The following is a 21,466-nucleotide window of genomic DNA, read 5'->3' as shown; positions in this document are numbered from 1 at the left end:
GAAATACTATCCATGCTTATTGCTTTTATGTCTTAAAAGACGCAGAACCTCCTTTGTTTTCGTACGCGAGGCGTGGGACCCACGTGACCGATCGGCTCCGTTCCAAAAATACGAAAAGCATCAACCATGAAGCGGAGGCCACCCGAGCATAGAAATAGCAAGAAAGAAAAAAAAAACAAAAAAAAATCGCACGATAAATCTAAAAAAACGCAAACGGGCAACGAAAAAGGGGGGTGCAACACGAGGACTTCCCAGGGGGTCACCCATCCTAGTACTACTCTCGCCCAAGCACGCTTCACAGCGGAGTTCTGATGGGATCCGGTGCATTAGTGCTGGTATGATCGCACCCGAAATACTATCCATGCTTATTGCTTTTATGTCTTAAAAGACGCAGAACCTCCTTTGTTTTCGTACGCGAGGCGTGGGACCCACGTGACCGATCGGCTCTGTTCCAAAAATACGAAAACCATCAACCATGAAGCGGAGGCCACCCGAGCATAGAAATAGCAAGAAAGAAAAAAAAACAAAAAAAAACCGCACTTAAAATCTAAAAAAACGCAAACGGGCAACGAAAAAGGGGGGGTGCCACACGAGGACTTCCCAGGGAGTCACCCATCCTAGTACTACTCTCGCCCAAGCACGCTTAACTGCGGAGTTCTGATGGGATCCGGTGCATTAGTGCTGGTATGATCGCACCCGAAATACTATCCATGCTTATTGCTTTTATGTCTTAAAAGACGCAGAACTTCCTTTGTTTTCGTACGCGTGGCGTGGGACCCACGTGACCGATCGGCTCCGTTCCAAAAATACGAAAACCATCAACCATGAAGCGGAGGCCACCCGAGCATAGAAATAGCAAGAAAGAAAAAAAACAAAAAAAAACCGCACGTAAAATCTAAAAAAACGCAAACGGGCAACGAAAAGGGGGGGGGGGTGCAACACGAGGACTTCCCAAGGGGTCACCCATCCTAGTACTACTCTCGCCCAAGCACGCTTAACTGCGAAGTTCTGATGGGATCCGGTGCATTAGTGCTGGTATGATCGCAGCCGAAATACTATCCATGCTTATTGCTTTTATGTCTTAAAAGACGCAGAACCTCCTTTGTTTTCGTACGCGAGGCGTGGGACCCACGTGACTGATCGGCTCCGTTCCAAAAATACGAAACCATCAACCATGAAGCGGAGGCCACCCGAGCATAGAAATAGCAAGAAAGAAAAAAAACAAAAAAATACCGTACGTAAAATCTCAAAAAACGCAAACGGGCAACGAAAAAGGGGGGTGCAACACGAGGACTTCCAGGGGGTCACCCATCCTAGTACTACTCTTGCCCAATCACGCTTAACTGCGGAGTTCTGATGGGATCCGGTGCATTAGTGATGGTATGATCGCACCCGAAATACTATCCATGCTTATTGTTTTTATGTATTAAAAGACGCAGAACCTCCTTTGTTTTCGTACGCGAGGCGTGGGACCCACGTGACCGATCGGCTCCGTTCCAAAAATACGAAAACCATCAACCATGAAGCGGAGGCCACCCGAGCATAGAAATAGCAAGAAAGAAAAAGAAAACAAAAAAAACCGCACGTAAAATCTAAAAAAACGCAAACGGGCAACGAAAAAGGGGGGTGCAACACGAGGACTGTCCGAGGGGGTCACCCATCCTAGTACTACTCTCGCCCAAGCACGCTTAACTGCGGAGTTCTGATGGGATCCGGTGCATTAGTGCTGGTATGATCGCACCCGAAATACTATCCATGCTTATTGCTTTTATGTCTTAAAAGACGCAGAACTTCCTTTGTTTTCGTACGTGAGGCGTGGGACCCACGTGACCGATCGGTTCCGTTCCAAAAATACGAAAACCATCAACCATGAAGCGGGGGGCCACCCACGAGCATAGAAATAGCAAGAAAGAAAAAAAACAAAAAAAAACCGCACGTAAAATCTAAAAAAACGCAAACGGGCAATGTAAAAGGGGGGTGAAACACGACTTCCCTGGGGGTCACCCATCCTAGTACTACTTTCGCCCAAGCACGCTTAACTGCGGAGTTCTGATGGGATCCGGTGCATTAGTGCTGGTATGATCGCACCCGAAATACTATACATGCTTATTGCTTTTATGTCTTAAATGACGCAGAACCTCCTTTGTTTTCGTACGCGAGGCGTGGGACCCACGTCACCGATCGGCTCCGTTCCAAAAATACGAAAACCATCAACCATGAAGCGGAGGCCACCCGAGCATAGAAATAGCAAGAAAGAAAAAAAAAAAACCGCACGTAAAATCTAAAAAAACGCAAACAGGCAACGAAAAAGGGGGGTGCAACACGAGGACTTCCCAGGGGGTCACCCATCCTAGTACTACTCTCGCCCAAGCACGCTTCACAGCGGAGTTCTGATGGGATCCGGTGCATTAGTGCTGGTATGATCGCACCCGAAATACTATCCATGCTTATTGCTTTTATGTCTTAAAAGACGCAGAACCTCCTTTGTTTTCGTACGCGAGGCGTGGGACCCACGTGACCGATCGGCTCCGTTCCAAAAATACGAAAAACATCAACCATGAAGCGGAGGCCACCCGAGCATAGAAATAGCAAGAAAGAAAAAAAAACAAAAAAAAAAACCACACGTATAATCTAAAAAAACGCAAACGGGCAACGAAAAAGGGGGTGCAACACGAGGACTTCCCAAGGGGTCACCCATCCTAGTACTACTCTCGCCCAAGCACGCTTAACTGTGGAGTTCTGATGGGATCAGGTGCATTAGTGCTGGTATGATCGCACCCGAAATACTATCCATGCTTATTGCTTTTATGTCTTAAAAGACGCAGAACCTCCTTTGTTTTCGTACGCGAGGCGTGGGACCCACGTGACCGATCGGCTCCGTTCCAAAAATACGAAAACCATGAACCATGAAACGGAGGCCACCCGAGCATAGAAATAGCAAGAAAGAAAAAAAACAAAAAAAACCGCACGTAAAATCTAAAAAAACGCAAACGGGCAACGAAAAAGGGGGGTGCAACACGACGACTTCCCAGGGGGTCACCCATCCTAATACTACTCTCGCCCAAGCACGCTTAACTGCGGAGTTCTGATGGGATCCGGTGCATTAGTGCTGGTATGATAGCACCCGATATAACTATCCATGCTTATTGCTTTTATGTCTTAAAAGACGCAGAACCTCCTTTGTTTTCGTACGCGAGGCGTGGGACCCACGTGACCGATCAGCTCCGTTCCAAAAATACGAAAACCATGAACCATGAAGCGGAGGCCACGCGAGCATAGAAATAGCAAGAAAGAAAAAAAAACAAAAAACAACCACACGAAAAATATAAAAAAACGCAAACAGGCAACGAAAAAGGGGGGTGCAACACGAGGACTTCCCAGGGGGTCACCCATCCTAGTACTACTCTCGCCCAAGCACGCTTCACAGCGGAGTTCTGATGGGATCCGCTGCATTAGTGCTGGTATGATCGCACCCGAAATACTATCCATGCTTATTGCTTTTATGTCTTAAAAGACGCAGAACCTCCTTTGTTTTCGTACGCGAGGCGTGGGACCCACGTGACCGATCGGCTCCGTTCCAAAAATACGAAAAGCATCAACCATGAAGCCGAGGCCACCCGAGCATAGAAATAGCAAGAAAGAAAAAAAAACAAAAAAAAATCGCACGATAAATCTAAAAAAACGCAAACGGGCAACGAAAAAGGGGGGTGCAACACGAGGACTTCCCAGGGGGTCACCCATCCTAGTACTACTCTCGCCCAAGCACGCTTCACAGCGGAGTTCTGATGGGATCCGGTGCATTAGTGCTGGTATGATCGCACCCGAAATACTATCCATGCTTATTGCTTTTATGTCTTAAAAGACGCAGAACCTCCTTTGTTTTCGTACGCGAGGCGTGGGACCCACGTGACCGATCGGCTCTGTTCCAAAAATACGAAAACCATCAACCATGAAGCGGAGGCCACCCGAGCATAGAAATAGCAAGAAAGAAAAAAAAAACAAAAAAAAAACCGCACTTAAAATCTAAAAAAACGCAAACGGGCAACGAAAAAGGGGGGGTGCAACACGAGGACTTCCCAGGGAGTCACCCATCCTAGTACTACTCTCGCCCAAGCACGCTTAACTGCGGAGTTCTGATGGGATCCGGTGCATTAATGCTGGTATGATCGCACCCGAAATACTATCCATGCTTATTGCTTTTATGTCTTAAAAGACGCAGAACTTCCTTTGTTTTCGTACGCGTGGCGTGGGACCCACGTGACCGATCGGCTCCGTTCCAAAAATACGAAAACCATCAACCATGAAGCGGAGGCCACCCGAGCATAGAAATAGCAAGAAAGAAAAAAAAAACATAAAAAAACCGCACGTAAAATCTAAAAAAACGCAAACGGGCAACGAAAAAGGGGGGTGCAACACGAGGACTTCCCAGGGGGTCACCCATCCTAGTATTACTTTCGCCCAAGCACGCTTACCTGCGGAGTTCTGATGGGATCCGGTGCATTAGTGCTGGTATGATCGCACCCAAAATACTATCCATGCTTATTGCTTTTATATCTTAAATGACGTAGAACCTCCTTTGTTTTCGTACGCGAGGCGTGGGGCCCACGTGACCGATCGGCTCCATTCCAAAAATACGAAAACCATCAACAATGAAGCGGAGGCCACCCGAGCATAGAAATAGCAAGAAAGAAAAAAAAACAAAAAAAAACCGCACGTAAAATCTAAAAAAACGCAAACGGGCAACGAAAAGGGGGGGGGGGGTGCAACACGAGGACTTCCCAAGGGGTCACCCATCCTAGTACTACTCTCGCCCAAGCACGCTTAACTGCGAAGTTCTGATGGGATCCGGTGCATTAGTGCTGGTATGATCGCAGCCGAAATACTATCCATGCTTATTGCTTTTATGTCTTAAAAGACGCAGAACCTCCTTTGTTTTCGTACGCGAGGCGTGGGACCCACGTGACTGATCGGCTCCGTTCCAAAAATACGAAACCATCAACCATGAAGCGGAGGCCACCCGAGCATAGAAATAGCAAGAAAGAAAAAAAACAAAAAAATACCGTACGTAAAATCTCAAAAAACGCAAACGGGCAACGAAAAAGGGGGGTGCAACACGAGGACTTCCAGGGGGTCACCCATCCTAGTACTACTCTTGCCCAAGCACGCTTAACTGCGGAGTTCTGATGGGATCCGGTGGATTAGTGATGGTATGATCGCACCCGAAATACTATCCATGCTTATTGTTTTTATGTATTAAAAGACGCAGAACCTCCTTTGTTTTCGTACGCGAGGCGTGGGACCCACGTGACCGATCGGCTCCGTTCCAAAAATACGAAAACCATCAACGATGAAGCGGAGGCCACCCGAGCATAGAAATAGCAAGAAAGAAAAAGAAAACAAAAAAAACCGCACGTAAAATCTAAAAAAACGCAAACGGGCAACGAAAAAGGGGGGTGCAACACGAGGACTGCCGAGGGGGTCACCCATCCTAGTACTACTCTCGCCCAAGCACGCTTAACTGCGGAGTTCTGATGGGATCCGGTGCATTAGTGCTGGTATGATCGCACCCGAAATACTATCCATGCTTATTGCTTTTATGTCTTAAAAGACGCAGAACTTCCTTTGTTTTCGTACGTGAGGCGTGGGACCCACGTGACCGATCGGTTCCGTTCCAAAAATACGAAAACCATCAACCATGAAGCGGGGGGCCACCCACGAGCATAGAAATAGCAAGAAAGAAAAAAAACAAAAAAAACCGCACGTAAAATCTAAAAAAACGCAAACGGGCAATGTAAAAGGGGGGTGAAACACGACTTCCCTGGGGGTCACCCATCCTAGTACTACTTTCGCCCAAGCACGCTTAACTGCGGAGTTCTGATGGGATCCGGTGCATTAGTGCTGGTATGATCGCACCCGAAATACTATACATGCTTATTGCTTTTATATCTTAAATGACGCAGAACCTCCTTTGTTTTCGTACGCGAGGCGTGGGACCCACGTCACCGATCGGCTCCGTTCCAAAAATACGAAAACCATCAACCATGAAGCGGAGGCCACCCGAGCATAGAAATAGCAAGAAAGAAAAAAAAACAAAAAAAACCGCACGTAAAATCTAAAAAAACGCAAACGGGCAACGAAAAAGGAGGGTCGTGTGCCCCTTCGGGATCAAGTACTCGTTTCACAGTTTAACATTGTAATGTCTATACTTTCCACTAACTTGTGATGGATTATGTTTGTATATGCATATTTATATACATGAATGAGTTGTGGTATATGTGTAGGTGTATGTATACGTGTTTGTGAGATGTATGTGAACGTATTCATAAGCATTATAGTGTTAAACCACTAAACGAGTAATGGATCCCGTATGTGGACATGACGTTATGAACGATATTAGTAGCTATAAGTTAGTGAATATATAGATAATCATGTATAATAGAGGTGTGAAATAAACGGAGCGAGAAAAATGAAGTTTGGTGCCCGAAAAATCAAAAATAAGAATAATTCGTAGCTAATTAGCTACGGATTAGCTACGGTATTCTAACGGAAAGCGTATTTCGTAACTAATCCGTAGGTAATTAGCTACGGATTAGCTACAGATTTTTCTTATTTTCGATTTTTTGGGCACCAAACGTCGTTTTTTTCGCTTAGATTTTTTCACACCTCTGCTATACATGATTATCTATATTTTCACCAACTTATAGCTAATATTATCGTTCATAAAGTCGTGTGCCCCTTCGGGATCAAGTACCCATTTCACAGTCTAACATTGTAATGCATATACTTTCCACCAACTTGTGACAGATTATGTTTGTATATGTATATGTATATACACGAACGAGTTGTGGTATATGTGTATTTGCATATGTGTATGTATACGTGTTTGTGAGATGTATGTGAACGTATTCATAAGCATTATGATGTTAAACCACTGAACGAGTAACGGATCCCGTATGTGCACACGACTTTATGAACGATATTAATAGCTATAAGTTGGTGAAAATATAGATAATAATGTATAATAGAGGTGTGAAAAAAACAGAACGAGAAAAACGAAGTTTGGTGCCCGAAAAATTAAAAATAAGAAAAATCCGTAGTTAAACCGTAGCTAATTAGCTACGGATTAGCTACGGAATTCTAACAGAAAACATATTCCGTAGCCATTCTGTAGGTAATTAGCTACGAATTTTTCTTATTTTCGATTTTTTGGGCACCAAACGTCCTTTTTTTCTCTTCGATTTTTTCACACCTCTACTATACATGATTATCTATATTTTCACCAACTTATAACTATTAATATTGTTCATAAAGTCGTGTGCCCCTTCGGGATCAAGTACTCGTTTCACAGTTTAACATTGTAATGCCTATACTTTCCACCAACTTGTGATGGATTATGTTTGTATATGTATATTTATATACATGAATGAGTTGTGGTATATGTGTACGTGTATACGTGTATGTATACGTGTTTGTGAGATGTATGTGAACGTATTGATAATCATTATGGTGTTAAACCACTAAACGAGTAACGGATCCCGTATGTGCACACGACTTTATGAACGATATTAATAGCTATAAGTTGGTGAAAATATAGATAATAATGTTTAATAGAAGTGTGAAAAAAACGGAGCGAGAAAAACGAAGTTTGGTCCCCGAATAATCAAAAATAAGACCAATTCGTAGCTAATTAGCTACGGATTAGCTATGGTGTCTAACGTAAAGCATATTCCGTAGCTAATCCGTAGGTAATTAGCTACGGATTGGCTACATATTTCTCTTCTTTTCGATTTTTTAGGCAACAAACGTCGTTTTTTTCGCTTCAATTTTTTAACACCTCTACTATACATGATTATCTATATTTTCACCAACTTATAGCTATTAATATCGTTCATATAGTCGTGTGCCTCTTCGGGATCAAGTACTCGTTTCACAGTTTAACATTGTAATGTCTATACTTTCCACTAACTTGTGATGGATTATGTTTGTATATGCATATTTATATACATGAATGAGTTGTGGTATATGTGTAGGTGTATGTATACGTGTTTGTGAGATGTATATGAACGTATTTATAAGCATTATAGTGTTAAACCACTAAACGAGTAATGGATCCCGTATGTGGACATGACGTTATGAACGATATTACTAGCTATAAGTTAGTGAACATATAGATAATCATGTATAATAGAGGTGTGAAAAAAACGGAGCGAGAAAAATGAAGTTTGGTGCCCGAAAAATCAAAAATAAGAATAATCCGTAGCTAATTAGCTACGGATTAGCTACGGTATTCTAACGGAAAGCGTATTCCGTAACTAATCCGTAGGTAATTAGCAACGGATTAGCTACAGATTTTTCTTATTTTCGATTTTTTGAGCACCAAACGTCGTTTTTTTCGCTTAGATTTTTTCACACCTCTGCTATACATGATTATCTATATTTTCACCAACTTATAGCTAATATTATCGTTCATAAAGTCGTGTGCCCCTTCGGGATCAAGTACCCGTTTCACAGTCTAACATTGTAATGCCTATACTTTCCACCAACTTGTGACGGATTATGTTTGTATATGTATATGTATATACACGAACGAGTTGTGGTATATGTGTATGTATACGTGTTTGTGAGATGTATGTGAACGTATTCATAAGCATTATGATGTTAAACCACTGAACGAGTAACGGATCCCGTATGTGCACACGACTTTATGAACGATATTAATAGCTATAAGTTGGTGAAAATATAGATAATCATGTATAATAGAGGTGTGAAAAAAACAGAGCGAGAAAAACGAAGTTTGGTGCCCGAAAAATCAAAAATAAGAAAAATCCGTAGTTAAACCGTAGCTAATTAGCTACGGATTAGCTACGGAATTCTAACAGAAAACATATTACGTAGCTAATCCGTAGGTAATTAGCTACAAATTTTTCTTATTTTCGATTTTTTGGGCACCAAACGTCCTTTTTTTCTCTTCGATTTTTCACACCTCTACTGTACATGATTATCTATATTTTCATCAACTTATAACTATTAATATTGTTCATAAAGTCGTGTGCCCCTTCGGGATCAAGTACTCGTTTCACAGTTTAACATTGTAATGCCTATACTTTCCACCAACTTGTGATAGATTATGTTTGTATATGTATATTTATATACATGAATGAGTTGTGGTATATGTGTACGTGTACACGTGTATGTATACTTGTTTGTGAGATGTATGTGAACGTATTGATAATCATTATAGTGTTAAACCACTAAACGAGTAACGGATCACATATGTGCACACGACTTTATGAATGATATTAATAGCTATAAGTTGGTGAAAATATAGATAATCATGTATAATAGAGGTGTGAAAAATACGGAACGAGAAAAACGAAGTTTGGTGCCCGAATAATTAAAAATAAGAATAATCCGTAGCTAATTAGCTACGGGGTATAACGTAAAGCATATTCCGTAGCTAATCCGTAGGTAATTAGCTACGGATTGGCTACGAATTTCTCTTATTTTCTATTTTTTAGGAAACAAACGTCGTTTTTTTCTCTTCGATTTTTTAACACCTCTAATATACATGATTATCTATATTTTCACCAACTTATAGCTATTAATATCGTTCATAAAGTCGTGTGCCCCTTCGGTATCAAGTACTCGTTTCACAGTTTAACATTGTAATGCCTATACTTTCCACTAACTTGTAATGGATTATGTTTGTATATGCATATTTATATACATGAATGAGTTGTGGTATATGTGTACGTGTATGTATGTGTGTTTGTGAGATGTATGTGAACGTATTCATCAGCATTATAGTGTTAAACCACTAAACGAGTAATGGATCCCGTATGTGGACACGACTTTATGAACGATATTAATAACTATAAGTTAGTGAATATACAGATAATCATGTATAATAGAGGTGTGAAAAAATGGAGCGAGAAAAATGAAGTTTGGTGCCCGAAAAATCAAAAATAAGAATAATACGTAGCTAATTAGCTACGGATTTGCTACGGTATTCTAACGGAAAGCATATTCCGTAGCTAATCCGTAGGTAATTAGCTACATATTAGCTACAAATTTTTTTTCTTATTTTCGATTTTTTGGGCACCAAACGTCGTTTTTTTCGCTTCGATTTTTTCACACCTCTACTATACATGATTATCTATATTTTCATCAACTTATAGCTAATATTATCGTTCATAAAGTCGTGTGCCCCTTCGGGATCAAGTACCCGTTTCACAGTTTAACATTGTAATTCCTATACTTTCCACCAACTTGTGACGGATTATGTTTGTATATGTATATGTATATACACGAATGACTTGTGGTATATGTGTATTTGTATATGTGTATATATACGTGTTTGTGAGATTTATGTGAACGTATTCATAAGCATTATGATGTTAAACCACTGAACGAGTAACGGATCCCGTATGTGCACACGACTTTATGAACGATATTAATAGCTATAAGTTGGTGAAAATATAGATAATCATGTATAATAGAGGTGTGAAAAAAACAGAGCGAGAAAAACGAAGTTTGGTGCCCGAAAAATCAAAAATAAGAAAAATCCGTAGTTAAACCATAGCTAATTAGCTACGGATTAGCTACGGAATTCCAACAGAAAACATATTACGTAGCTAATCCGTAGGTAATTAGCTACATATTTTTCTTATTTTCGATTTTTTGGCCACCAAACGTCTTTTTTTTCTCTTCGATTTTTCACACCTCTACTATACATGATTATCTATATTTTCACCAACTTATAACTATTAATATTGTTCATAAAGTCGTGTGCCCCTTCGGGATCAAGTACTCGTTTCACAGTTTAACATTGTAATGCCTATACTTTCCACCAACTTGTGATGTATTATGTTTGTATATGTATATTTATATACATGAATGAGTTGTGGTATATGTGTACGTGTATACCTGTATGTATACTTGTTTGTGAGATGTATGTGAACGTCTTGATAATCATTATAGTGTTAAACCACTAAAAGAGTAACGGATCACATATGTGCACACGACTTTATGAACGATATTAATAGCTATAAGTTTGTGAAAATATAGATAATCATGTATAATAGAGGTGTGAAAAAAACGGAGCGAGAAAAACGAAGTTTGGTGCCCGAATAATTAAAAATAAGAATAATCCGTAGCTAATTAGCTACGGGGTATAACGTAAAGCATATTCCGTAGCTAATCCGTAGGTAATTAGCTACGGATTGGCTACAAATTTCTCTTATTTTCGATTTTTTGGGAAATAAACGTCGTTTTTTTCTCTTCGATTTTTTAACACCTCTACTATACATGATTATCTATATTTTCACCAACTTATAGCTTTTAATATCGTTCATAAAGTCGTGTGCCCCTTCGGTATCAAGTACTCGTTTCACAGTTTAACATTGTAATGCCTATACTTTCCACTAACTTGTAATGGATTATGTTTGTATATGCATATTTATATACATGAATGAGTTGTGGTATATGTGTACTTGTATGTATATGTGTTTGTGAGATGTATGTGAACGTATTCATCAGCATTATAGTGTTAAACCACTAAACGAGTAATGGATCTCGTATGTGGACACGACTTTATGAACGATATTAATAACTATAAGTTAGTGAATATATAGATAATCATGTATAATAGAGGTGTGAAAAATATGGAGCAAGAAAAATGAAGTTTGGTGCCCGAAAAATCAAAAATAAGAATAATACGTAGCTAATTAGCTATAGATTTGCTACGGTATTCTAACGGAAAGCATATTCCGTAGCTAATCCGTAGGTAATTAGCTACATATTTTTTTTCTTATTTTCGATTTTTTGGGCACCAAACGTCGTTTTTTTCGCTTCAATTTTTTCACACCTCTGCTATACATGATTATCTATAATTTCATGAACTTATTGCTAATATTATCGTTCATAAAGTCGTGTGCCCCTTCGGGATCAAGTACCCGTTTCACAGTTTAACATTGTAATTCCTATACTTTCCACAAACTTGTGACGGATTATGTTTGTATATGTATATGTATATACACGAATGACTTGTGGTATATGTGTATTTGTATATGTGTATATATACGTGTTTGTGAGATTTATGTGAACATATTCATAAGCATTATGATGTTAAACCACTGACCGAGTAACGGATCCCGTATGTGCACACGACTTTATGAACGATATTAATAGCTATAAGTTGGTGAAAATATAGATAATCATGTATAATAGAGGTGTGAAAAAAACGGAGCGAGAAAAACGAAGTTTGGTGCCCGAAAAATCAAAAATAAGAAAAATCCGTAGTTAAACCGTAGTTAATTAGCTACAGATTAGCTACAGAATTCTAACAGAAAACATATTCCGTGGCTAATCCGTAGGTAATTAGCTATGGATTTTTCTTATTTTCGATTTTTTGGGCACCAAACGTCCTTTTTTTCTCTTCGATTTTTTCACACCTCTACTATACATGATTAGCTATATTTTCACCAACTTACAACTATTAATATTTTTCATAAAGTCGTGTGCCCCTTCGGGATCAAGTACTCGTTTCACAGTTTAACATTGTAATGTCTATACTTTCCACCAACTTGTGATGGATTATGTTTGTATATGTATATTTATATACATGAATGAGTTGTGGTATATGTGTACGTGTATACGTGTATGTATACGTGTTTGTGGGATGTATGTGAACGTATTGATAATCATTATAGTGTTAAACCACTAAACATGTAATGGATCCCGTATGTGCACACGACTTTATGAACGATATTAATAGCTATAAGTTGGTGAAAATATGGATAATCATTTATAATAGAGGTGTGAAAAAAACGGAGCGAGAAAAACGAAGTTTGGTGCCCGGAAAATAAAAAATAAGAATAATCCGTAGCTAATTAGCTACGGATTAGCTACGATATTCTAACGTAAAGCATATTCCGTAGCTAATCCGTAGGTAATTAGCTACGGATTAGCTACAGATTTCTCTTATTTTCGATTTTTTGGGCAACAAACGTCGTTTTTTTCGCTTCGATTTTTTCACAACTCTGCTATACATTATTATATATATTTTCACCAACTTATAGCTATTAGTATCGTTCATAAAGTCGTGTGCCCCTTCGGGATCAAGTACTCGTTTCACAGTTTAACATTGTAATGCCTATACTCTCCACCAACTTGTGATGGATTATTTTTGTATATGTATATATTTATATACATGAATGAGTTGTGGTATATGTGTACGTGTATGTATATGTGTTTGTGAGATTGATGTGAACGTATTCATAAGCATCATAGTGTTAAACCACTAAACGAATAATGGATCTCTAATGTGCACACGACTTTATGAACGATATTAATAGCTATAAGTTAGTGAAAATATAGATAATCATGTATAATAGAGGTGTGAAAAAAACGGAGCGAGAAGAACGAAGTTTGGTGCCCGAAAAATCAAAAATAAGAATAATCCGTAGCTAATTAGCTACGGATTAGCAACGGTATTCTAACGGAAAGCATATTCCGTAATTAATTCCGTAGGTAATTAGCTACAGATTTTTCTTATTTTCGATTTTTTTGGGCACCAAACGTCGATTTTTTGGCATCGATTTTTTCACACTTCTGCTATACATGATTATCTATGTTTTCACCAACTTATAGCTAATAATATCGTTCATAAAGTCATGTGCTCCATCGGGATCAAGTACTCGTTTCACAGTTTAACATTGTAATGCCTATACTTTCCACCAACTTGTGATGGATTATGTTTGTATATGTAAATGTATATACAAGAATGAGTTGTGGTATATGTGTATGTGTATATGTGTATATATACGTGTTTGTGAGATGTATGTGAACGTATTCGTAAGCATTATAGTGTTAAACCACTAAACAAGTAGCGGATCATGTATGTGCACACGACTTTATTAACGATATTAATAGCTATAACTTGGTGAAAATATAGATAATCATGTATAATTGAGGTGTGAAAAAAACGGAGCGAGAAAAACGAAGTTTGGTGCCCTAAAAATCAAAAATAAGAAAAATTTGTAGCTAATCCGTAGCTAATTAGCTACGGATTAGCTACGGATTTTTCTTATTTCCGATTTTTTGGGCACCAAACGTCCTTTTTTTCGCTTCGATTTTTTCACACCTCTACTATTCATGATTATTTATATTTTCACCAACTTATAACTATTAATATTATTCATAAAGTCGTGTGCCCCTTCGGGATCAAGTACTCGTTTCATAGTTTAACATTGTAATGCCTATTCTTTCCACCAACTTGTGATAGATTATGTTTGTATATGTATATTAATATACATGAATGAGTTGTCGTATATGTGTACATGTATATGTGTATGTATACGTATTTGTGAGATGTATGTGAACGTATTGATAATCATTATAGTGTTAAACCACTAAACGAGTAACGGATCCCGTATGTGCACACGACTTTATGAACGATATTAATAGCTATAAGTTGGTGAAAATATAGATAATAATGTATAATAGAGGTGTGAAAAAAACGGAGCGAGAAAAACGAAGTTTGGTGCCCCAAAAATCAAAAATAAGAAAACTCCGTAGCTAATCCGTAGCTAATTAGCTACGGAGTCTAACGTCAAGCATATTCCGTAGCTAATTAGCTACGGATTAGCTACGATATTCTAACGTAAAGCATATTCCGTAGCTAATCCGTAGGTAATTAGCTACGGATTAGCTATGAATTTCTTTTATTTTCGATTTTTTGGGCGACAAACGTCATTTTTTTCGCTTCGAATTTTTCACAACTCTGCTATACATTATTATATATATTTTCACCAACTTATAGCTATTAGTATCGTTCATAAAGTCGCGTGCCCCTTCGGGATCAAGTACTCGTTTCACAGTTTAACATTGTAATGCCTATACTTTCCACCAACTTGTGATGGATTATGTTTGTATATGTATATTTATATACATGAATGAGTTGTGGTATATGTGTATGTATACGTGTTTGTGAGATGTATGTGAACGTATTTATAATCATTATAGTGTTAAACCACTAAACGAGTAACGGACCTCGTATGTGCACACGACTTTATGAACGATGTTAATAGCTATAAGTTGGTGAAAATATAGATAATCATGTATAATAGAGGTGTGAAAAAAATGGAGCGAGAAAAACGAAGTTTGGTGCCCGAAAAATAAAAAATAAGAATAATCCGTAGCTAATTAGCTACGGATTAGCTACGGTGTTCTAACGGAAAGCATAATCCGTAGGTAATTAGCTGCGGATTAGCTACAGATTTTTCTTATTTTCAATTTTTTGGGCACCAAACGTCGTTTTTTTCGCTTCGATTTTCTCACAACGCTGCTATACATGATTATCTATATTTTCACCAACTTATAGCTAATATTATCGTTCATAAAGTCGTGTGCCCATTCGGGATCAAATACTCGTTTCACAGTCCTATACTTTCAACCAACTTGTGACGGATTATGTTTGTATATGTATATGTATATACATGAATGAGTTGTGGTATATGTGTATTTGTATATGTGTATGTATACGTGTTTCTGAGATGTATGTGAACGTATTCAAAATCATTATAGTGTTAAACCACTAAACGAGTAACGAATCCTGTATGTGCACACGACTTTATGAACGATATTAATAGCTATAAGTTGGTGAAAATATAGATAATCATGTATAATAGAGGTGTGAAAAAAACGGAGCGAGAAAAACAAAGTTTGGTAACCGAAAAATCAAAAATAAGAAAAATCCGTAGTTAATCCGTAGATAATTAGCTACGGATTAGCTACAGAATTCTAACAGAAAGCATATTCCGTAGCTAATCAGTAGGTAATTAGCTACGGATTAGCTATAGATTTTTCTTATTTTCGATTTTTTGGGTACCAAACGTCCTTTTTTTCGCTTCGATTTTTTCACACCTCTACTATACATTATTGTCTATATTTTCACAAACTTATAGCTATTAATATCGTTCATAAAGTCGTGTGCCCCTTCGGGATCAAGTACTCGTTTCACAGTTTAACATTGTACTGCCTATACTTTCCACCAACTTGTGATGGATTATGTTTGTATATGTATATTTATATAAATGAATGAGTTGTGGTATATGTGTATGTATACATGTTTGGGAGATGTATGTGAACGTATTGATAATCATTATAGTGTTAAACTACTAAACGAGTAACGGATCTCGTATGTGTACACAACTTTATGAAAGATGTTAATAGCTATAAGTTGGTGAAAATATAGGTAATCATTTATAATAGAGGTGTGAAAAAAATGGAGCGAGAAAAACGAAGTTTGGTGCCCGAAAAATTAAAAATAAGAAAACTCTGTAGCTAATCCGTAGCTAATTAGCTACTATCGAATTCTAAAGAAAAGCATATTCCGTACGTAATTCGTTACGGATTAGCTATAAATGTTTCTTATTTTCGATTTTTTGGGCACCAAACGTCCTTTTTTTTCACTTCGATTTTTTTAACACCTCTACTATACATGATTATCTATATTTTCACCAACTTATAGCTATTAATATCGTTCATAAAGTCGTGTGCCCCTTCTGGATCCAGTACTCGTTTTACAGTTTAACATTGTAATGTCTATACTTTCCACCAACTTGTGATGGATTATGTTTGTATATGTATATTTATATACATGAATGAGTTGTGGTATATGTGTACGTGTATACGTGTATGTATACGTGTTTATGAGATGTATGTGAACGTATTGATAATCATTATAGTGTTAAACTACTAAACGAGTAACGGATCCCGTATATGCACACGACTTTATGAACGATATTAATAGCTATAAGTTGGTGAAAATATAGATAATCATGTATAATAGAGGTGTAAAAAAAACGGAGCGAGAAAAACGAAGTTTGGTGCCCGAAAAATCAAAAATAAGAATAATCCGGAGCTAATTAGCTACGGATTAGCTACGGTATTCCAACGGAAAGCATAATCCGTAGCTAATCCGTAGGTAATTAGCTACGGATTAGCTACATATTATTCTTATTTTCGATTTTTTGGGCACCAAATGTCGTTTTGTTCGCTTCGATTTTTTCACCCCTCTGCTATACATGATTATCTATATTTTCACCAACTTATAGCTAATATTATCGTTCATAAAGTCACGTGCCCCTTCGGGATCAAGTACTCGTTTCATAGTTTAACATTGTAATGCCTATTCTTTCCACCAACTTGTGATAGATTATGTTTGTATATGTATATTAATATACATGAATGAGTTGTCGTATATGTGTACATGTATATGTGTATGTATACGTATTTGTGAGATGTATGTGAACGTATTGATAATCATTATAGTGTTAAACCACTAAACGAGTAACGGATCCCGTATGTGCACACGACTTTATGAACGATATTAACAACTATAAGTTGGTGAAAATATAGATAATAATGTATAATAGAGGTGTGAAAAAAACGGTGCGAGAAAAACGAAGTTTGGTGCCCCAAAAATCAAAAATAAGAAAACTCCGTAGCTAATTAGCTACGGAGTCTAAAGTAAAGCATATTCCGTAGCTAATCCGTAGGTAATTAGCTACGGATTAGCTACGATATTCTAACGTAAAGCATATTCCGTAGCTAATCCGTAGGTAATTAGCTACGGATTAGCTATGAATTTCTTTTATTTTCGATTTTTTGGGCGACAAACGTCGTTTTTTTCGCTTCGAATTTTTCACAACTCTGCTATACATTATTATATATATTTTCACCAACTTATAGCTATTAGTATCGTTCATAAAGTCGTGTGCCCCTTCGGGATCAAGTACTCGTTTCACAGTTTAACATTGTAATGCCTATACTTTCCACCAACTTGTGATGGATTATGTTTGTATATGTATATTTATATACATGAATGAGTTGTGGTATATGTGTATGTATACGTGTTTGTGAGATGTATGTGAACGTATTTATAATCATTATAGTGTTAAACCACTAAACGAGTAACGGGCCTCGTATTTGAACACGACTTTATGAACGATATTAATAGCTATAAGTTGGTGAAAATATAGATAATCATGTATAATAGAGGTGTGAAAAAAATGGAGCGAGAAAAACGAAGTTTGGTGCCCGAAAAATAAAAAATAAGAATAATCCGTAGCTAATTAGCTACGGATTAGCTACGGTGTTCTAACGGAAAGCATAATCCGTAGGTAATTAGCTGCGGATTAGCTACAGATTTTTCTTATTTTCAATTTTTTGGGCACCAAACGTCGTTTTTTTCGCTTCGATTTTCTCACAACTCTGCTATACATGATTATCTATATTTTCACCAACTTATAGCTAATATTATCGTTCATAAAGTCGTGTGCCCATTCGGGATCAAATACTCATTTCACAGTCCTATACTTTCAACCAACTTGTGACGGATTATGTTTCTATATGTATATGTATATACATGAATGAGTTGTGGTATATGTGTATTTGTATACGTGTATGTATACGTGTTTGTGAGATGTATGTGAACGTATTCAAAATCATTATAGTGTTAAACCACTAAACGAGTAACGAATCCTGTATGTGCACACGACTTTATGAACGATATTAATAGCTATAAGTTGGTGAAAATATAGATAATCATGTATAATAGAGGTGTGAAAAAAACGGAGCGAGAAAAACAAAGTTTGGTACCCGAAAAATCAAAAATAAAAAAAATCCGTAGTTAATCCGTAGATAATTAGCTACGGATTAGCTACAGAATTCTAACAGAAAGCATATTCCGTAGCTAATCAGTAGGTAATTAGCTACGGATTAGCTATAGATTTTTCTTATTTTCGATTTTTTGGGTACCAAACGTCCTTTTTTTCGCTTCGATTTTTTCACACCTCTACTATACATTATTGTCTATATTTTCACAAACTTATAGCTATTAATATCGTTCATAAAGTCGTGTGCCCCTTCGGGATCAAGTACTCGTTTCACAGTTTAACATTGTACTGCCTATACTTTCCACCAACTTGTGATGGATTATGTTTGTATATGTATATTTATATAAATGAATGAGTTGTGGTATATGTGTATGTATACATGTTTGGGAGATGTATGTGAACGTATTGATAATCATTATAGTGTTAAACTACTAAACGAGTAACGGATCTCGTATGTGTACACAACTTTATGAAAGATGTTAATAGCTATAAGTTGGTGAAAATATAGGTAATCATTTATAATAGAGGTGTGAAAAAAATGGAGCGAGAAAAACGAAGTTTGGTGCCCGAAAAATTAAAAATAAGAAAACTCTGTAGCTAATCCGTAGCTAATTAGCTACTATCGAATTCTAAAGAAAAGCATATTCCGTACGTAATTCGTTACGGATTAGCTACAAATGTTTCTTATTTTCGATTTTTTGGGCACCAAACGTCCTTTTTTTTCACTTCGATTTTTTTAACACCTCTACTATACATGATTATCTATATTTTCACCAACTTATAGCTATTAATATCGTTCATAAAGTCGTGTGCCCCTTCTGGATCCAGTACTCGTTTTACAGTTTAACATTGTAATGTCTATACTTTCCACCAACTTGTGATGGATTATGTTTGTATATGTATATTTATATACATGAATGAGTTGTGGTATATGTGTACGTGTATACGTGTATGTATACGTGTTTATGAGATGTATGTGAACGTATTGATAATCATTATAGTGTTAAACTACTAAACGAGTAACGGATCCCGTATATGCACACGACTTTATGAACGATATTAATAGCTATAAGTTGGTGAAAATATAGATAATCATGTATAATAGAGGTGTAAAAAAAACGGAGCGAGAAAAACGAAGTTTGGTGCCCGAAAAATCAAAAATAAGAATAATCCGGAGCTAATTAGCTACGGATTAGCTACGGTATTCCAACGGAAAGCATAATCCGTAGCTAATCCGTAGGTAATTAGCTACGGATTAGCTACATATTATTCTTATTTTCGATTTTTTGGGCACCAAATGTCGTTTTGTTCGCTTCGATTTTTTCACACCTCTGCTATACATGATTATCTATATTTTCACCAACTTATAGCTAATATTATCGTTCATAAAGTCACGTGCCCCTTCGGGATCAAGTACTCGTTTCATAGTTTAACATTGTAATGCCTATTCTTTCCACCAACTTGTGATAGATTATGTTTGTATATGTATATTAATATACATGAATGAGTTGTCGTATATGTGTACATGTATATGTGTATGTATACGTATTTGTGAGATGTATGTGAACGTATTGATAATCATTATAGTGTTAAACCACTAAACGAGTAACGGATCCCGTATGTGCACACGACTTTATGAACGATATTAACAACTATAAGTTGGTGAAAATATAGATAATAATGTATAATAGAGGTGTGAAAAAAACGGTGCGAGAAAAACGAAGTTTGGTGCCCCAAAAATCAAAAATAAGAAAACTCCGTAGCTAATTAGCTACGGAGTCTAAAGTAAAGCATATTCCGTAGCTAATCCGTAGGTAATTAGCTACGGATTAGCTACGATATTCTAACGTAAAGCATATTCCGTAGCTAATCCGTAGGTAATTAGCTACGGATTAGCTATGAATTTCTTTTATTTTCGATTTTTTGGGCGACAAACGTCGTTTTTTTCGCTTCGAATTTTTCACAACTCTGCTATACATTATTATATATATTTTCACCAACTTATAGCTATTAGTATCGTTCATAAAGTCGTGTGCCCCTTCGGGATCAAGTACTCGTTTCACAGTTTAACATTGTAATGCCTATACTTTCCACCAACTTGTGATGGATTATGTTTGTATATGTATATTTATATACATGAATGAGTTGTGGTATATGTGTATGTATACGTGTTTGTGAGATGTATGTGAACGTATTTATAATCATTATAGTGTTAAACCACTAAACGAGTAACGGACCTCGTATTTGAACACGACTTTATGAACGATATTAATAGCTATAAGTTGGTGAAAATATAGATAATCATGTATAATAGAGGTGTGAAAAAAATGGAGCGAGAAAAACGAAGTTTGGTGCCCGAAAAATAAAAAATAAGAATAATCCGTAGCTAATTAGCTACGGATTAGCTACGGTGTTCTAACGGAAAGCATAATCCGTAGGTAATTAGCTGCGGATTAGCTACAGATTTTTCTTATTTTCAATTTTTTGGGCACCAAACGTCGTTTTTTTCGCTTCGATTTTCTCACAACTCTGCTATACATGATTATCTATATTTTCACCAACTTATAGCTAATATTATCGTTCATAAAGTCGTGTGCCCATTCGGGATCAAATACTCGTTTCACAGTCCTATACTTTCAACCAACTTGTGACGGATTATGTTTCTATATGTATATGTATATACATGAATGAGTTGTGGTATATGTGTATTTGTATATGTGTATGTATACGTGTTTGTGAGATGTATGTGAACGTATTCAAAATCATTATAGTGTTAAACCACTAAA

At 37.1% G+C, this 21,466-nt stretch overlaps 17 non-coding genes across 17 annotated transcripts; all 17 read right to left on the bottom strand.

The window, feature by feature from the left end:
* Positions 1–230: 230 nt before the first annotated feature.
* Positions 231–349, bottom strand: LOC145144221 (5S ribosomal RNA). Its single transcript, XR_013725235.1, has one exon. It is a non-coding gene; the product is annotated as a 5S ribosomal RNA (ribosomal RNA).
* Positions 350–579: 230 nt separating this feature from the next.
* Positions 580–698, bottom strand: LOC145145897 (5S ribosomal RNA). Its single transcript, XR_013726849.1, has one exon. It is a non-coding gene; the product is annotated as a 5S ribosomal RNA (ribosomal RNA).
* A 232-nt stretch (positions 699–930) lies between these two features.
* Positions 931–1,049, bottom strand: LOC145146552 (5S ribosomal RNA). The gene has a single exon (XR_013727491.1). It is a non-coding gene; the product is annotated as a 5S ribosomal RNA (ribosomal RNA).
* A 227-nt stretch (positions 1,050–1,276) lies between these two features.
* Positions 1,277–1,394, bottom strand: LOC145148770 (5S ribosomal RNA). Its single transcript, XR_013729640.1, has one exon. It is a non-coding gene; the product is annotated as a 5S ribosomal RNA (ribosomal RNA).
* A 229-nt stretch (positions 1,395–1,623) lies between these two features.
* On the bottom strand, positions 1,624–1,743 carry LOC145147652 (5S ribosomal RNA). The gene has a single exon (XR_013728549.1). It is a non-coding gene; the product is annotated as a 5S ribosomal RNA (ribosomal RNA).
* A 231-nt stretch (positions 1,744–1,974) lies between these two features.
* On the bottom strand, positions 1,975–2,090 carry LOC145150748 (5S ribosomal RNA). Its single transcript, XR_013731556.1, has one exon. It is a non-coding gene; the product is annotated as a 5S ribosomal RNA (ribosomal RNA).
* Positions 2,091–2,312: 222 nt separating this feature from the next.
* On the bottom strand, positions 2,313–2,431 carry LOC145144220 (5S ribosomal RNA). The gene has a single exon (XR_013725234.1). It is a non-coding gene; the product is annotated as a 5S ribosomal RNA (ribosomal RNA).
* Positions 2,432–2,661: 230 nt separating this feature from the next.
* LOC145147179 (5S ribosomal RNA) lies at positions 2,662–2,780 on the bottom strand. Its single transcript, XR_013728091.1, has one exon. It is a non-coding gene; the product is annotated as a 5S ribosomal RNA (ribosomal RNA).
* Positions 2,781–3,007: 227 nt separating this feature from the next.
* Positions 3,008–3,126, bottom strand: LOC145148704 (5S ribosomal RNA). Its single transcript, XR_013729576.1, has one exon. It is a non-coding gene; the product is annotated as a 5S ribosomal RNA (ribosomal RNA).
* A 230-nt stretch (positions 3,127–3,356) lies between these two features.
* LOC145148116 (5S ribosomal RNA) lies at positions 3,357–3,475 on the bottom strand. The gene has a single exon (XR_013729014.1). It is a non-coding gene; the product is annotated as a 5S ribosomal RNA (ribosomal RNA).
* Positions 3,476–3,704: 229 nt separating this feature from the next.
* LOC145144219 (5S ribosomal RNA) lies at positions 3,705–3,823 on the bottom strand. Its single transcript, XR_013725233.1, has one exon. It is a non-coding gene; the product is annotated as a 5S ribosomal RNA (ribosomal RNA).
* A 232-nt stretch (positions 3,824–4,055) lies between these two features.
* Positions 4,056–4,174, bottom strand: LOC145141902 (5S ribosomal RNA). Its single transcript, XR_013722994.1, has one exon. It is a non-coding gene; the product is annotated as a 5S ribosomal RNA (ribosomal RNA).
* Positions 4,175–4,404: 230 nt separating this feature from the next.
* Positions 4,405–4,523, bottom strand: LOC145148689 (5S ribosomal RNA). The gene has a single exon (XR_013729562.1). It is a non-coding gene; the product is annotated as a 5S ribosomal RNA (ribosomal RNA).
* A 234-nt stretch (positions 4,524–4,757) lies between these two features.
* Positions 4,758–4,876, bottom strand: LOC145146551 (5S ribosomal RNA). Its single transcript, XR_013727490.1, has one exon. It is a non-coding gene; the product is annotated as a 5S ribosomal RNA (ribosomal RNA).
* A 227-nt stretch (positions 4,877–5,103) lies between these two features.
* Positions 5,104–5,221, bottom strand: LOC145150485 (5S ribosomal RNA). Its single transcript, XR_013731308.1, has one exon. It is a non-coding gene; the product is annotated as a 5S ribosomal RNA (ribosomal RNA).
* A 229-nt stretch (positions 5,222–5,450) lies between these two features.
* Positions 5,451–5,569, bottom strand: LOC145146392 (5S ribosomal RNA). Its single transcript, XR_013727338.1, has one exon. It is a non-coding gene; the product is annotated as a 5S ribosomal RNA (ribosomal RNA).
* Positions 5,570–5,799: 230 nt separating this feature from the next.
* On the bottom strand, positions 5,800–5,915 carry LOC145150747 (5S ribosomal RNA). The gene has a single exon (XR_013731555.1). It is a non-coding gene; the product is annotated as a 5S ribosomal RNA (ribosomal RNA).
* Positions 5,916–21,466: the final 15,551 nt, after the last annotated feature.

The sequence above is a fragment of the Lactuca virosa genome, chromosome 1 (assembly GCF_052849685.1).
Source record: "Lactuca virosa cultivar CGN04683 chromosome 1, Lactuca_virosa_CGN04683_v6, whole genome shotgun sequence".
In the NCBI taxonomy this organism is placed as follows: Eukaryota; Viridiplantae; Streptophyta; class Magnoliopsida; order Asterales; family Asteraceae; genus Lactuca; species Lactuca virosa.
This window is presented reverse-complemented; position numbering and strand designations above follow the sequence as displayed.